Here is a 10,117-nt window from a genome sequence, read left to right as displayed (position 1 = left end):
GCCTGCGTTGCTTAATATGTTGCAAAATAATGTAACGTTTTACGGGTTACCTAACGAAAATCCTAATACCCATTTGACAAATTTCTTAGAAATTTATGACACTTTTAAAATTACTGATGTAACTGCAGAAGCAATCAAACTTCGCCTTTTTCCTTTTACTTTGAAGGATCGAGCCAAAGAATGGTTAACTTCTATGCCAGCCGCATCAATTGAGACTTGGGAACAATTAGCCCAAGCATTTTTATCAAAATTCTTCCCTTTAGCAAAAACCGCAAGAGTCATTAAAGAGTTAACATCTTTTTCTCAAAATGATAGTGAAACTCTTTATGAGGCTTGGGAACGTTTTAAAGAACTTCAACGTTTATGCCCACACCACCAATTGCCCGCTGAACTCTTAATGCAAACATTTTATAATGGACTAAATCCTACAATAAGAGGTTCATTGGACGCTATGTCTGGAGGGTTATTCATGAAGAAAACATCTGCCCAAGCAAGAGAACTTTTAGAGGAAATGGCAATCAACAGCAGTATGTGGCCCGCGGAATGTGGACACGTACCATTAGTGAAACCATCATCCTCAACAACATCATCAGTTAAAGGTATAGTGAATCTTGATCCAGTAGCGATGTTGCAAGCCTAATTTTCTGCCTTGTCGCACAAAATTGATAGGTTTATGGCACCGTGTGATCCTAATGGTCAACCAATCCAAACAGATGTGGATTACGAAGGTATGAGTGAGATTGAACAGGTAAATTTTGTCCAAGGGTAAAACCAAACTAATAATCCTTATTCCAATACATATAATCCTGGATGGAGAAATCATCCTAACTTTAACTGGAGAGACAATAATAATGCTAATGCTAATCAAAATCGTACTACTAATTATCAAAATCAATCAAGAGATTCGATTAGCACTTTATCTTCTAAAATCGACAAATTCATTGATGCGATGAGCGGAAAAATAAGTAATCACGACAATGGTTTTAAACGGATCGAGAATAAATTCGATCCGCTTATTAAAAACCAATCATCTAGCATCCATAATTTGGAGATTCAAATTGGACAACTCGCTAAATCAATTCCATCCCGCAAAGAGGGAAGTCTTCCAAGCCATACGGAAGAAAATCCGAAAGAGCATGTTAAGGCTATCACTCTTCGTTCAGGGAAAAATTACTTAGGCCCGGAAATGACCGGAAATTCGACTTTACCTGGAACTGATTTACCAAAGCCCAAAGAAGATACGTTAAATGAAAAAGATGCACTGATTGACTCTAGTACAAAAACTTTTGTACCCAAACCACCTTTTCCACACAAAGTCCGCAACAAGGACTATGATAAACAACTTTTAACATTTTTAGACAAACTTAAGAATTTGCATATTAATTTAAGGGTAAATTCCAAAAAAAACCCCTGTGGTTTGATGTTGTTCCAAATAAACCCTTGTGGTTTGGTTTTACAAAAAAAAAAAAAGGACCGTGGTTTCGCCGTTACCCGAAAAACGGAAATTGACTTAACACCGTTAAAAATGCTGACGTGGCAAGGGGCAGAGTTGGAAATTCGATTTTTTTTTTAATTTTCTTTTTCTTTTCCTTTTCCTTTTTCTTTTTCTTTTTCTTTTTCTTTTCCTTTTTCTTTTTCTTTCCCCTCTCCCTTCTTCTTCCTTCTCTCCTCCTCCTTCTTCCTTCTCTCTTCTTCTTCTTCTTCTTCTTCTTCTTCTTCTTTTTTAAATTTCTGAAATTTAATTTTTTTTAATTTTTCTTTTCCTTTTCCTCCTTCTTCTTCTTCTCCTCCTCCTCCTCCTCCTCCTTCTCCTCCTCTTTCTTCCCTTCTTCTTCTTCTTCTTCTTCTTCTTCTTCTTCCTTTTTCTCCCCTCCTCCATTCTTCTTCTTCTTCTTCATCCCTCTTCTTCTTCCTTTATTTTTTTTTTAAGTTTCGGAAATTTCCAGATTTCCGAAAATTTCCAGATTTCCGTCGGAAATCTGGAAAATTTCCAGATTTCTAAATCTCCTTAAACCTTTTCACTTTCATTAATTAATCACATAATTATCCAATCAAACCCCCAAATTACTCACAGAGATTCGATCCTGATATGTCAGATCGCCCAATTCTCATACGAGATACCAGAGGTTACAGTTGCAGCAATTGCAGACAACGATTGCCAAATTCAATAAACCTCGCAGATTTTCACTGCCCAGCTTGCTACAGAGTTTCTATCTCTTCTCCTTCGAGGAAAATGGGAAGATCTTCTTTTTCTTCCGGTATTAGAGATAATCAAATTGGCTCCCGAGTTTCTCAAGTTGTGGACAAGATTAAGGTTAAGTTTTCAGACCTTAAACGGCACCGGAGAGATAGTAGCGATAGCGATACTCCTAAGACTTTGAATTCTAATCCTTCTCCTTTGGCCGCCAAGCCGCCGTCTTCCGCCGTTACTAGACCTGGACGAAAATGGGCGCTTCTTATCGGAGTTACTTATGCTAAGTGGAAATATAAACTTAAAGGAACTGTAAATGATGTGAAGAATATGAGGAAGAGAATGAGGAGGAGGAGGAGGAGGAGAAGAAGAAGGAGGAAAAGGAAAAGAAAAAGAAAAAGAAAAATTAAAAAAAATTAAATTTCAGAAATTTAAAAAAAGAAGAAGAAGAAGAAGAAGAAGAAGAAGAAGAAGAGAAGGAAGAAGGAGGATGAGAGAAGGAAGAAGAAGGGAGAGGGGAAAGAAAAAGAAAAAGGAAAAGAAAAAGAAAAAGAAAAAGAAAAAGAAAAAGAAAAAGAAAAAAATTAAAAAAAAAAAAAATCGAATTTCCAACTCTGCCCCTTGCCACGTCAGCATTTTTAACGGTGTTAAGTCAATTTCCGTTTTTCGGGTAACGGCGAAACCACGGTCCTTTTTTTTTTTGTAAAACCAAACCACAAGGGTTTATTTGGAACAACATCAAACCACAGGGGTTTTTTTGGAATTTACCCTTAATTTAACGTTTATGGATGCAATTACGCAAATTCCCAATTATGGTAAATTCCTCAAAGATTTAATTTCAAAGAAAATCAGTTGGGAAGGAATTTCATCCATTTCACTAACTGAAGATTGTAGTTCGATTGTGTCAAGCAATTTGCCCACAAAACTCAAGGATCCCAGATGTTTTACCATTCTGTGTAAATTGGGAGATATAGAATTCCCAAGTTGCCTTTGTGATTTAGGAGCAAGCATTAACTTGATGCCATTATCTATTTTTAATAAGTTAGGCTTAGAAGAAGACATCAAACGTACCAATATGGTTTTGCAATTAGCGGATCAAACCACTAAAAGACCATACGGTATAATAGAGGATGTTTTAGTTAAAGTTGACAAGTTTATTTTTCCTACCGATTTCGTTATTTTAGAGTTTGCTTATGATGTAAATTGTCCGCTAATCTTTGGTAGACCGTTCATGAACACGGGACATGCTCTAGTTGACGTGTCGGAAGGGAAAGTAGTTTAACGGATAGGAGATGATAAGATTGAGTTTGATATGAACCAAGCGATGAAATATCCTATGGAAGATTTCGCTTGTATGAAACTCGATTTAATTGAAGAATATGTAAATGACATTGTTCAGAAAGAAGAAATAATAGAACCTATAATGAGTGAGGAACTAGAAGATAAGGACCCAGAACCTTTGATTCGTGAAGATGGACCAGTTCCGCCTTCGATTGTAGTTCCACCTAAATTAGAACTTAAACAATTACCAAGTCATTTGAGGTACGCTTTCTTAGGCGAAGGCGATTCTCTACCTATTATTATCTCTAACAAACTAACACAAGTTCAAGAAGAGAAATTGAAAGAAGTTGTTAAAAATAGGATAGGAAGCATGGGTTGGCAAATTTCTGACTTAAAAGGTATTAATCCAAGTATTGTAATGCATAGAATTCACTTAGAAGAAGATAAGCCACCTAAAGCGGATAGGCAAAGACGCCTAAATCCGAATATGAAAGAAGTAGTAAAAAATGAGATTACTAAACTTCTGGACAATGGAATCATCTACCCTATCTCGGATAGTGAATGGGTTAGTCCAATCCATTGTGTACCTAAAAAGGGAGGCATAACAGTTGTAAGGAATGAAGAAGGAGAATTAATACCCACACGAACCACCACTGGTTGGAGAGTTTGTATAGATTATAGAAATTTAAATAAAGCAACTAGGAAAGATCATTTTCCTCTTCCTTTCATTGATCAAATGATCGAAAGGATAGCTGGTCATGCGTTCTACTGTTTTCTTGATGGTTACTCCGGATTCTTTCAAATATACATTTACCCGGATGACCAAGATAAAACAACCTTCATATGTCCTTACGGAACATTTGCATATAGAAGAATGCCCTTTGGTCTATGTAACGCACCTGCAACATTTCAACGTTGTATGACTGCGATTTTTAATGATTTCATTGAAGATATCATGGAAGTTTTTATGGACGATTTTTCAGTTTATGGAGATTCTTTTGATTCATGCCTAGGAAACTTGGATAAAGTTTTGTCTAGGTGTGAAGAAACAAATTTGGTATTAAACTGGGAAAAATGTCATTTCATGGTTGACGAAGGAATTGTTTTAGGTCACAAAATATCTGAAAAAGGATTAGAAGTAGATAGAGCAAAAACTTCAGTAATAAAAAAATTACCCCCTCCAACTACTGTTAAGGGAGTAAGATCATTTTTAGGACATGCTGGTTTTTACAAAAGATTTATTAAAAAAATTTCTGTAATTTCCAAACCACTCACTAATCTACTCATGAAAGATTCTACCTTTGATTTTAATGAAGATTGCGTTACAGCTTTCGAAACATTGAAAACTGCTTTAGTCAGTGCACCTATTATTGCTAAACCCGATTGGGATTTACCCTTTGAAGTTATGTGTGATGCAAGTGATTTAGCTGTCGGATGTGTTTTAGGTCAAAGGAAAGATAAGAAACTTCATGTCATTTATTATGCAAGTCACACACTGTCTGGGTCACAATTAAACTACACCACAACAGAAAAAGAAATGTTAGCCGTAGTTTTTGCATGTGACAAGTTTAGGTCATACTTATTAGGTTCAAAAGTTATTATTTACACTGATCATACAGCATTAAGATATTTGTTTGCTAAAAAGGATGCAAAACCACGTCTAATTAGATGGGTTTTATTGTTGCAAGAATTTGATATAGAAATTAAAGACAAAAAGGGAGTTGAAAACCTTGTCGCTGATCATCTATCGAGACTTAAAGATGAAAACGGTCCTATAGGTGAAACTATCGGTATACGAGATGATTTCCCTGATGAACATCTCTATCAAATAAAAAGTTTCATATCACCTTGGTATGCAGATATTGCTAATTATCTCGCAGCCAATATTGTTCCGGAAGGATTAAATTCCCACCAAAGGAAGAAATTTTTCTTCGATATTAAACAATACTTTTGGGAAGATCCTTTTTTGTTCAAAACTTGTGGTGACGGGATAATTAGGAGATGCGTTGGTGAAAATGAATTTGAATCCATAATGTCAGAATGTCATTCTAGCTTTTATGGAGGACATAATGGAGTTAACAAGACAGCAGCTAGAATATTTGAAAGCGGTTTCTTTTGGCCTACGATGTTTAAGGACGTCCGTTCGTTTATCACTCGTTGTGATAAGTGCCAAAGAACAGGAAATCTAGGAAGGAAAGAAGAGATGCCCCTCACAACCATATTAGAAGTTGAAGTCTTCGACATGTGGGGAATAGATTTCATGGGACCTTTTCCCCCTTCCAATGGTAAAACTTACATATTAGTTGCCGTCGATTATGTTTCGAAGTGGGTTGAAGCAATTGCAACCCCGACAAACGATTCTAAAGTTGTCGTTAATTTTCTTGACGATATATTCTGTAGATTTGGTTGTCCAAGAGTTATCGTTAGTGATGGCGGTACTCATTTTATAAACAAGAGTTTTGAAACACTTATGAAAAAATATGGAGTACGCCACCACGTATCAACGCCGTACCATCCTCAGTCAAATGGCCAGGCGGAGATATCAAATAGAGAACTCAAATGGATTCTCGAGAAAACGGTTTCATCCTCTAGAAAAGATTTCTCTTCTAAACTCAATAATGCGTTATGGGCATACCGTACTGCATTTAAGACACCAATAGGAATGACTCCGTACCGTTTAGTGTATGGTAAGGCATGTAATTTGCCAGTCGAATTAGAACATAAAGCCTATTGGGCTATTAGAGAACTTAACTTTGGCTTACATCAAGCAGGTAAGAAACGTTTGCTCAATTTAAATGAGTTAGATGAGTTACGTCATCTATCTTACGAAAATGCAAAGATTTATAAAGAAAAAGTGAAAAAATGGCACGATGCCAAAATTAAAATTAAACACTTTAATGTTGGGGATAAAGTGCTGTTATTTAATTCACGACTTCTTTTATTTCCAGGAAAACTTAAGTGCAGATGGTTAGGACCGTATTTAGTCGTCAAAACTTTCGATTATGGTTCTTTAGAACTGGAAGGTCCCAACGGAGTTCGATTCAAAGTTAATGGTAATCGATGTAAAATCTATTACGAAAATATTTCACAAATAGAAATTCCGTTCGTAACGAGATTATCTGACGTATAAATTACTCAGTTTTTCTTACACAGTTTATTTTGTTTTATTGTTTTTATGTTTTTGTTTATTTTATTTTATTTTATTTTATTTTTCCAAAATGCCATTTTTATGATTAGATTACTTTATGTTATGATTTAGTTATGTAAATATTTTTATTTCATGATTTTAGATTTAATTTTTAGATAATTAGGATGAAATTGTAGTTTAAGGCAATTCTCTGCCGAGAATTTGAAATTCCCTGCCGAGAATACTCTTTTTCAGAATTGTCTATTTGGATTCGGATTTCTCTGTTCATGCCGAGAATTTTAAATTCTCTACCGTGAATCGGGAGGTAGCTTTGATGCCTGATTTCCGCAAGGAAATCAGCGTGTCGCGACCGCGGCTTTGCCATTCACGGTCGCGACACGCGTGTTTCCTGCGCTATCAGGTCTGAAATGTCACAATCCTTTCAACAAACCTCTTGAAAAACGAAACATTGAGTTTCTTCATTTCCGAAAGGTGTAATTTTATACCTTTTCATAATTAAAACAACACCACTTTTCATCCTAAACTCTTATAAATTAATCCTAGAGGATTCAGGTTCTGTTACAATTTCTTTTCATCTTTGTCAGAACTCTGATTTTTCTTCACAAATACCGTTCTTTGCTAAAGTAACACAAACTTTGCACTATGCCTACCAAATACAAACCATCTAGGCACAACGCTGCCTCAATCAATAAACGCCCAAACTTATCCAAGCGATATGGGGCGCCTTTTCCTATCTTCAACAACGATGAAGGTAGGCGTTATTGGAATCACTGTTACAAATTCTTCACCGGAATGTTGTATATGGATGACTTTCTTAATAGCCAATTAGGCATTTCTGATGACATGAGCCGCTATATGGAGCGCCTAGGGTGGACAAAATTCGCCCAAATGCGATTTCCAATAATAGGCGACTGGATACTCGAATTCTTCTGTACCGTGCGTTTTACTAATAAACGACGAGTACGTCTCAGTTTTCGTCGAGAAGGCGAAATCTTCACTTTCGGCTATCCCGAGTTGCATGCTTGGTTTGGTTTTCCCCCGAGGGATACAATCAAACGTCATCCTGGACGAGACATAACATCCTCGGACATTTGCAGAATGCTCACTGGATTCTGGCGATTCAATTCAAAACTCGCCTATAACCACTCTTTTCGCTCCAACTCCATGCTGTATTTGCATAAATTTCTGTGTCACAGTTTATTCGGGCGCACATTCAGTAGTGTAGTCCGTGACACTGATTTATATGTTCTTGGAGATATATTCCAGGGCAATGCAGTGGATTCTTCCAAAATTCTGATGGAAGGTCTTGTCGCCGCTTCTCGATCCAAAGATAAGAAGATTGGGTTCAGCAATATAATCTGTGGAATAATTCTCGGTTCAAAGGGTACTATTGATGTTCCCTGGAGTGATGATGAATTCTTCCCGACAATTGACTATGAATTTCTCGAGCGCGAAGGACTTGTGAAACGTGTCTTTCGAGCATGGCCTCAATTTCTGTCTGCACCGGAATGTGAAACTTTCGTGCAGTTTCAAATTGATCGTATTAAGGCCAGAAATATCCCGTTAGATAGGGATAAATATGTAGAATAGTTTCTGTTTTTCATTTTATTTTTGTATATATTTTGTTTTGTTTTAATTATTGGTTTGTTTTCATTATTTGTACATATGTTACAATAATAAAGATCTTATTTCTTTCAATTCTTAATTTTTATCCATTTGATCCATTATATATACTTAGCATATTTCATATGAGTACATTCTAATATTTCATAATCAAATTAAGATAAAAAGGATTCACTTGAACTAATATGGTTTTCTATTTTTCCACACGTATAATCACGTTTAATTCTATTTGTAACTCAATTTATTTTTAATAAATTAAGTTTACATTTAATCAATTCAATTCATGTATTAAATATGTATTAACATGCACTTATTATACATTTAATATGGTTCTCTTAACTTATATGCATAACTGCACATTTAAGTTTCATTAATTCTTCATAATAAATTTATTTTAATTTAATTTATTAAGGTTAAACCTTTGGTTTTCCTTGCAATTAATGTCATTTATTTTAGTTTTAAGTGCATGAACACTTAATATTAAGTTCAGGAACCATTCCACAACAAAAAATGCACAAACCAAGTCAAAAGGCACCAAAATTGGCCATTTCAACCAATTCTCTACCGAGAATTAAGAAATTCTCGGTATGACCAGCAAGTTCGGCCATTTTTCATTGCGAAAATTGCCTGAAAGTCGCGTGCCACGGCCGCGGCTATGCCATTCGCGGTCGCGACACGCGTAAAATTTGCCCTATTAAATCCGATTTTGCCACCAAATTTTGCATATTCCTATTCCTATTCTACCTATTCACCTACCTATACAACCCTATATAAACCTACCTCTTACACAAACCTCACATCACCTCTATTTTTACCCAATCCCTTACTCTAAACTCTTCCCCAAAAACCTGCTTTTACTCTTCCCAATCTATTCACTCCAATTTTCTATTTTCAATCACTTCCAATTCACAACCCCCAACCTCATCTTCAATCTTTGGTATTTCTCTCAACTTCTTCTTCTTCTTCTTCTTCTTCTCAAACCGTAAAAACACCATCACCATGGTTAGGACAAAGCGTGTTGGTAACAAGCCCGCCGTTACGGAAGCTAATCGCCTTCGGGTTCAATGTGGAGCTTATTTTGACATCTATTCGGAGGAAGAAGCCGCTCGTTTCAAACATTTTTCTCAAGCCGACCGCCAATTTGTTGATATGCACTTCTTAGACTTTCATTCGGTAAGAACGTTGAATTTCTCTACTCGAATTGATGCCTTTATTGAAGCATTGGATTGGCAAGAATTCGTTCATATGCGTTTCCCGCGTATTAATGAATATATGGTGGAATTTTTGGTCACTTTGTCCATGAACAAGAAGAAAACTTCAATTTCTTTTAGGAATAATGGTATCCCTTACACCATTGACTATGAAGCAATGGGAAATATGTTTGGTTTCCCTACTTCTGATTTTTACGATAAGCCTAAAGATTTTGATAATGATGCAGTTTGGCAAACTCTCTCGGATCAAGCTTATTTTAATTCGAAAAACACTTCAAGCAAGTTGATTAAGGACAATTGTGTGTTCTTCTTTCATAAGTATTTAAGTTTCTCCTTGTTTGGTCGTGTTGAGAGTTCAAAGGTTCAAGTTCGGGATTTGTATGTTTTGGATAGTTTGCTTAAAGGTTTGAGGATTGATAGCATTGGCATAATATTTGATAATTTATTCCGTGCTTCGAGGGCTAGTACCATTCAAATCCCTCTTTGTAATTTTATCACCGCAATTGTGTTGGGAGCTCGGGGTGAATTGGTCGAATATGACATGTCCACCTACCGTGGGTATGTTCCGCTTTTGGACATCTCGGCTCTTGAGCGAGCTCATTTATTGCTTCCCCAATGACCTCCCGTCTTTATTTCCTATGCTACCCGTATTGCCCATCTTCG

At 36.1% G+C, this 10,117-nt stretch overlaps 1 non-coding gene across 1 annotated transcript; it reads right to left on the bottom strand.

The window, feature by feature from the left end:
* Nucleotides 1-274: 274 nt before the first annotated feature.
* Nucleotides 275-381, bottom strand: LOC136221039 (small nucleolar RNA R71). Its single transcript, XR_010684831.1, has one exon. It is a non-coding gene; the product is annotated as a small nucleolar RNA R71 (small nucleolar RNA).
* Between the last annotated feature and the right edge of the window lie 9,736 nt (nucleotides 382-10,117).

This window comes from Euphorbia lathyris, chromosome 2, assembly GCF_963576675.1.
Source record: "Euphorbia lathyris chromosome 2, ddEupLath1.1, whole genome shotgun sequence".
Taxonomy (NCBI): domain Eukaryota; kingdom Viridiplantae; phylum Streptophyta; class Magnoliopsida; order Malpighiales; family Euphorbiaceae; genus Euphorbia; species Euphorbia lathyris.
The sequence above is the reverse complement of the archived record's forward strand: the minus strand, read 5'-3'. Positions and strand labels throughout refer to the sequence as shown.